Source organism: Lagopus leucura, unplaced genomic scaffold, assembly GCF_019238085.1.
Source record: "Lagopus leucura isolate 7727_CA_CO unplaced genomic scaffold, USGS_WTPT01 Super-Scaffold_100008, whole genome shotgun sequence".
NCBI classification, from domain to species: domain Eukaryota; kingdom Metazoa; phylum Chordata; class Aves; order Galliformes; family Phasianidae; genus Lagopus; species Lagopus leucura.
The window spans coordinates 9,882,841-9,890,253 of NW_024962265.1; the positions used below are offsets into that span (position 1 = coordinate 9,882,841).

Below are 7,413 nucleotides of genomic sequence, written 5' to 3' on the forward strand. Positions count from 1 at the left end.
AAAGTAGCTGTAAAGAATAACTGATAGGTTTGTTGGTTTTTTGTTTTGTTTTTTGGCTTGTTTTTTTTTTGTTTGTAAAAGCCAATATTTAAATTGTGGGTACCTGCTTTTAAAGTACTGTAAGAAAGAGCAAGGAAGGCAGGTGGGATAGCTGGGATAGCTGGCTTTAGATGGAAAGCCAGTATAAGGTGTAGTATGAGAAGAAGATCAAAGAGAGGGACAGCAATTGTGTGGTGTGCTGGCTGCCAGCACAGGAAGCTACAGTCAAGGCAATCAAGTCAAAGACACAGTGCAGTTATTTAAAAACAGAAATGAATACAGCATGTCTCTGCTTGGCATTCAGATCTGTCTGTAACTCTGTAACTCAGGCTGGAAGTAAACTCCCATTAGCGGGAAAATAGAGGGAGAAACCATAAAATGCTTTGCAGATCTGGTTGTCTTTATCTTCATTAGTAAATCTAGCCAACCCAGCAAATCCATTCCAGTGTGCAAATGCTTCAGCAAACCATAAAGGAAATGGAGGAGAAAGTGGGAAGAGAAACACATGACAGTGTGGAATAAAAAGTGTTGACCATTTAAAACAGATTGTTTTCCTCCTGGTTAAAATGTTAGTGGCAAAGTTGCAAGGTTTCTTGCATTGCAAAATAATAACTAGCTCAGTGCACCATTCATAGAATTAAAGTCTCAAAGGATTCACTCTGCTAAGTGACTCAGTGACTCTAGCTGCCTGCAGGACATAGGCCTTAGGTTTTCTCTAAACATACGTTTATTTAATCACTATAGGTAGATATAAAGTGAGTACTTCAATCCCACAATTAATTGAAACAAAACTGGATTTTGACTCTTTATGAGCTTTATGATTGATTACGTACACATATATTCCTGATAAATAAACAGGAGAAGCAGCAAATAATGCAGAGGAAAAAAAAAAAAAAACAAAACAGGAGAGAATGAGTCATACAGTCTTCTAGCAATGATACTACACTGATCAGCATATATGTGATGGTGAAGTTACAGGCTGCAACTTCACCTACTTTCTGCTGAAGTTACAAGCTCTGGGATCCAGATCCATCAGCAATTCCAGCTGACACACAGTCAGGCACACTGTCTACCTTTGGTGCCAAGTGCTCACCTTTCCTTTGCACAGAAATGTCAAACCATTGGTGGGTGTTAAAGAACAGAGCTAGCTACAGCTATTTTTGTTTTAGTTAGCATCAAAATGTATTTGGTTAGATCGTTGTCAGCAGTATCATGAATTTTCAGTTTATCCCAGAAGGTTTGTTTGCAAACACTGCTGAAAAATTCAGCCAAGTTAAATACACTGTATATTCGCCTAATGAATTAAAATACATTATCATGACAACTATTTCCTTCATGCCTAATTAGCACGCCTTATGGGCTCTAAAATCTTACCAGTGCTATTAAGTAACTAAAGGTTTAGTTCTTGCAAAACTTTTCTTGCTGGGTAGCACTTTATTATGTGAGCCCTCCCCTGGACTTCAGGGACCCTGCTGGATCTCCTCATCACAAAATAGGATTTTGTCTCAGGCATCTGTCATTAGAGAGTACTTGCAGGAAGCCTCATATTTTCTTTGATGTGTATAAATACACTTAATAAACCTGAAGAAATCTCAGCTTTGGCAAACCAGTGCATCGTTAAGATGCCTGTACTGTAGGTGGGGAATTTATTTGTGCGTGTTTTGGAAAAGGCAGGTGGGCAAGGTGTGAAGTTGTACTATGTACATTATCCTGTCATATTTTGCTCACTGTTTCAGATTCCAAATTTCTTCTTCTTCTTCTTTTCAATTCCTTATTTTCTCTGCTTTGCAACATTTATTTTTTTTTTTAATCTTTTATTTTTTACTCTGGATACATAAGCATTTGTTTCTTCCAAAGGCTCAGAAATGCCACATTCACTTCCAAATCTATGTCTCTTCTCAAACAGCAGCGTGGTTCAATGCTGCCAAATCCAAACTTGTGGGCTAGATGCCTCGATTAACAAAAGTAACCTGAAACTCTGTAAGCTTTGTATAATGCTAACATCTGCATTTATTCAGCTGCAGATCATATGCACAAGGCTAGCTCCTAGCTGGTGTAAACAAGGAAGGTTTCTCTGAAGTTGGTGAGGATTGCCTCCACTGACACAAGCTAAACATATGATATTATATTCCTTAGTTCACTTCCCTTGCACAAAGTTGGTCAGATTGTCAGTGAGGTACTCATTCATAAACTACCCACGCATACTTTCACTATAAATCACAGCTCTCAATTACAAAGTCAAATATGTATCATTGCTTATATCACGGATGTGCTGAGACAGTTTCATGTGGTACAAAAGTTTATTGAAACCAACATTTATTCATAGATTTTCTATTTAAAGATGAATCTTGGAAAGTTTTATACCGTTATAGCCATCTTTTTGTGTCTAAATCAACCAATTTTGCTGGCTCTTCCTGCCATGCTCTATGCCTGTTTAAGTATAGCAAACAGAAGTAAAAAAAATGGAAAAGACAAAGGGAAATAAAGCTGCAGACTTAGGAGCAATCATAAAATCATAGACTCATGAAGTTTGGAAAAGGCCACTAAGATCATCTAGTCGAACTGTCAATACATCCCCACCATGCCCACTGAACCATGTCCCTCAGTGCCACATCTACTCTTTTCTTGAGAACTTCCAGGGATGATGACTCCACCATCTCCCTGGACAGCCTGTTCCAATGCTTCACCTCTCTTTCAGAGAAGATTTTTTTTCCTAAATTTCTTCTTTACTATATGGGTGGGAATTGTAGAGACAGAGGCAAATTCACCTCACTGGAACACAGTATAAGGGCAGGCAGGGATCAAAGGACAGGCTGAGACCAATGTCAAGAAATTAACCTTAGGTATAGATAGAGGAAAAACTCTGCTATGAGAGAACCAAAATGGAGTGGGCTGCTTAGAGTGTCATTGCCATCCACAGAGAGTTCTAGAATTGATAGGATATGGAAAAAAGTGTCATCACTCTCAGAGGCTGGAGTAGACATCAGAATTGGTCTTGCTTTGAGAGGGTGTTGATTGAGATGAAATCCATGAAAATCTAAGTCATGCTGTGATTCTGGAATTTAGTTCAATTTACTTATCAGGTGCCAAAAGTGTTGACAGTTTCAGTGCCTGTAGATGAGTAACACTGCATTAACATGAATGTTTAAAACAAAACTGGTGCACACCTTTATGATGGGAATTACCTTATATGTTTTGGTACGATGCTATGATAGATGGTAATAATATATAGTATAATTTATTTCACTGAAACTCTCCCCACCCCAACAGATGACATTCTAATTTATCTGTGATGCTCTGATAAAACCTATAGTTTAGGCATATATTAGGAATAAGAAAATACTTTCGGGTATTTTCTATGCAATACACACTTGCTCCAGTGCACTAGTTATGACTCCTGAAAGATTTTGTTTCATCCTCAGAGTCAGATTTCTAAAGAAAATGTGTATTCCAAATTACGTAGATCCGAAACAGTATTATAAGAATGAAGTGTTTTTGTTTCTGTAAACATTAAATGCCAAAGGATTTGAATTGCCTTTGATGTTAAAAATTAAAAAAAAAAGGGGGTTTGGTTATTAATACATTTTTTTTAATCCATAGATGTCAGCAAAGCATTCTTTGTTTCTAAAATCTATAGTGCATATAATGATAACTAGGTATTTGTTTTTTTAAGCACACATTTTTTAAACACATACAGAGAAAGTGAAGTTTTTACTTAGAATTCCCTTCAATGTTATTATTTGCAGTTTATTTTTAATATGACCTAAAGTGATATATTGACCTCAAAGGAACATAAGTAGCAAAAAAAAAATCCTTTTTTTTTTCTTTGCTTCCATCATGTTTGTACATCCTATATAAAAATTAATTCTATTTGGACTGTGTACAGAGGGACATCTGCTCACTGTGTACAACTGCTGATCTGCATACAAATCCTGTGCTCCACTGTCAAAAAACTACTAACCACATATAAGGAGATCACGTGTTCTTTACTTAATGTGGTTGTGCAAGGAGAACATGAAAATAAAATTAAAAAATAAACCATTCTCTTCTGATTACAACTTACATCACCTTGCACCTGTGTAAACCACATAACAAGGTGTGAAGAAGTCAGAAGCTAGGGCCTGAATACTTCTCCACTAACAAAGATGCTTTAAAAAGATCATTGTCTAAAATTAGTTTCTACCACAGGAGAAGAAAATTAACATACTTAAATATTTACAAAGTGAATAAGAATCAACTAGGAAATCAACATCCTCTCTAACATGTAAATAGTATATGACAAACTATTCAGAATGGAAGATGTATTCAACAACTTGAGCCCCATTTTCTTTGCATGCATCTTCCTGAATAGACTTGATTTTTGATAATGTTCTCATTATTCAAAAATATTTTAACCGGTCATTACCCCAGGATGAAAATAAGCAGGAATGAGTCCTGAGGCTGTTTGAGGTGGCTCAGAAATATTCATTTGCACTTTAAAAGAATTTTCTGGCATATTAGAATTGTTCTTTGAATGCTCAGAGTTTGCAATATGATGGAAGACACTCTTGGTAAATGTTCTTTCTCGTCAGTAGTCCCTTTCAAATTTAACTAGGTTGCTAAATTCATGCCTTTCTTTGATTTGGAAGAATGCCTCACCGATACATGGCAAATGTGTGACACTATTTCCGACAAGGTGGATTCATACAATTTCAAAACCACAAGTTATGTTCTGATGATACTGAACTTTGTTGAAAACTTCATAAAGCTCTTCAGTATTTGCTTTGAGCTACTTAGAGTCACAATGGATTAATTTTAAGGATCTACCTAAAGGAAATACAGACTTAGGCCAAATACTGAGAAACAGATCCTCTGAAAAGTTTCCTATTCCTATAGAGAAGTTAGAGAAAGAATGTGCTGAGAGAATTCTCGTCTCCTTTTCTGTAGGAGGTGAAGGGACAGCACACAGGAATGGAGGTAAAACTGTGACACAAGGGAATTAATGATCAAAGGCACAGAAAAAAATTTGAAGTATAACTTGAAAACCATAGCAAAAAAAAATTCTTTTTTTTTAAAGAAATAAATACAAAACCTACAGCAGTTAGCAGGCAATATTTTCTTTTAAACTCATTTGTTTCTTGACCAATCCTCACCTGAATAAAGCTATTGTCCTAAAGACAGGCAGAAACAGGAGAATGGGACACCTGAGTACAAGTCTGAAGTTTGTAGAAGGCTGTAGATCTCCTTCAGAGCAATACCACAAAAGAGAGTAAAGGAAAATGTATCCACTGGCCTATTGAAGCCAATGACTCCTGAAGTGATAACAGATATTTCCTTCTAAGAGAGGAAAAGTAATAGCTCTTTCATACCTGACTACCCTGCTTGTTTTCAAAGACAGTTGTAATGAACTGCCTAAAATAGCATTTCATGAAGTAGTTCTGTGTTTAAAGTTACTGGCAAAGTGCTGAAAAACCTTGAAACCTGTATCTAATGTATGTTGCCAAGATACATAATGTTTATGCTAAACAGAGAACTAAAACAACAGAAGGGAAACACTGCCTTTTTACTATTATTGTTAAGATACAGAGTAAGCCTGTTACTAATACAGAGGAGAAAATAGCATAGCATAGCAAGGCTTCTTGCTCTCAAGTAGGTACAGACACCATTACACATCCACACTCAGCTGAATCATAAAGATGCATTAGGTGCTCTGGATAGAAGTGCTTGCTTTTCAGGCCATCCTTAAGACTTTGCAGCATTTCAAAGACCCCACAATCTCTAGTATAATTTCTTGTTAGTGGCTAGTATTTATACGTACTGAAGTTTTCACTCCAGTTTGTCATCTATTATTTGAGATCTCCAAGTAGATATTTAATAATTATAATATTATTATAAAGGCAAATAAGCATTATGTGATATTGTTCAGGCACATAACTGAATCCATTCAAGTGGGTGTACAAGTAATTCCACAGGTCGAGCAAATGCAGCATTCATGAAAGCTGCCAGTCATGGAGCTTTCTAATTGCTGCCTATTCCCAATCAATATGACAAAAGTACTCATGCCTTACCCAGACTGTACACTGGAATTTATCCCAGCTGTACCATTTCAGGTTTTTTCTGATTAATTTAACAAAAATCTTGGCATTCATCCTCAGGCAGAAAGAAGGTGGAAAACATGATGCTGCAGATGAAGAATTTCATTGATATGATTTTCATTACTTCAGTTACTAATGGCAGGATTTCCAGAACAGATAATGAGGTATCATTGTCTTGGGGAGTTTATATAATTTTTACAAATACATGCAAGCAGTAATGAAAATTAATTACTAGCTCATAATTCAGTGGACTTATTGGCTTTACCAGAACAATAACTTTTTTAGCGAAACTGCTGTAATGGATTTTCAACCCCTAGTGCAATAGCCCTGCAATGAAAAAGTGTGTTGAAATCTAAAGAATTTAAATCTTTCACCTTGTTTTTGAGTAAATATTAATTAATAATTATTCATAAAACTACACATGACAAAAGGACTTGTGTTCAGCCACCACTTTCTCCAAATAACAGGCTACCACTGGATCTCTGTGCTTTTCCGTTATATTTCAATAGGAGAAAAGATCTGACAAGCTGGAGAATATCCCAAACTTATTCAAAATCCATTTGTATTCTACTGGCCAAATATATTTTTCCTTCAGTTTTCAGTGACAGTGACTTACAGGTAGACATTATGGGAAAAATTACATAATTCTCAGAAGCAGGACAATGAAATACATCCCTAGTATATGTTAAATAGTACTGAGCCAGAAAATGACATTCTGAAGAAACTCAGAATTGAAAGAATGCATAAAAGGATAGTACAACCAAATACTGTGTTTAGAAACATTAGTAACACCTGATATAACAGGGTAAGACGTAGACAATGACAACCTGAGATATCCAAAATGTTTGGCCATGAAACTGTTCATGAAATGCAGAACTGAAGCTAACATGGTAACAGCTCTTTAGGACTTTGAAAGTCTTACGTAGTGCACAATTATTTATTTAGAAGTTTTGTTATTCCAGACTGGAGTTTCTATGTTCCTGAGAAACAATCCACCATTCACCAACAAGTCACAGCAAGAAGTCACAATAACATTTTTTCCATCACAAAGCTTCTAATGTCTGCATTTTGATACAGTGCATCTCTCTGTTCTTCCTGTTCTCTCAGCCTGTGTCACTCCTCAAAAACTTCAGAAGATCAGGTTTAAGAATTCATCCCCTCTGCCTCATACATGCTCTCCTTTACATTAAATCTGTTTTCATTATATTTTAAAGGCGTGCATAAACAAGTGCTTCACATCAGCTCCACCAAGACATACTTTCTCAATTGCATCCACAGGTCAAACCACCAGCTTTCGGCT

General features: G+C 36.2%; 1 long non-coding RNA gene across 1 annotated transcript in view; it reads right to left on the bottom strand.

Moving 5' to 3' along the window:
* The window catches only part of LOC122180570, a 57,734-nt gene extending 50,321 nt beyond the window's left edge, over nt 1–7,413 (bottom strand). The window contains exon 1 of the long non-coding RNA XR_006179165.1: nt 7,372–7,413. This is a non-coding gene — a long non-coding RNA (uncharacterized LOC122180570). The remainder of the gene's footprint in view (nt 1–7,371) is intronic.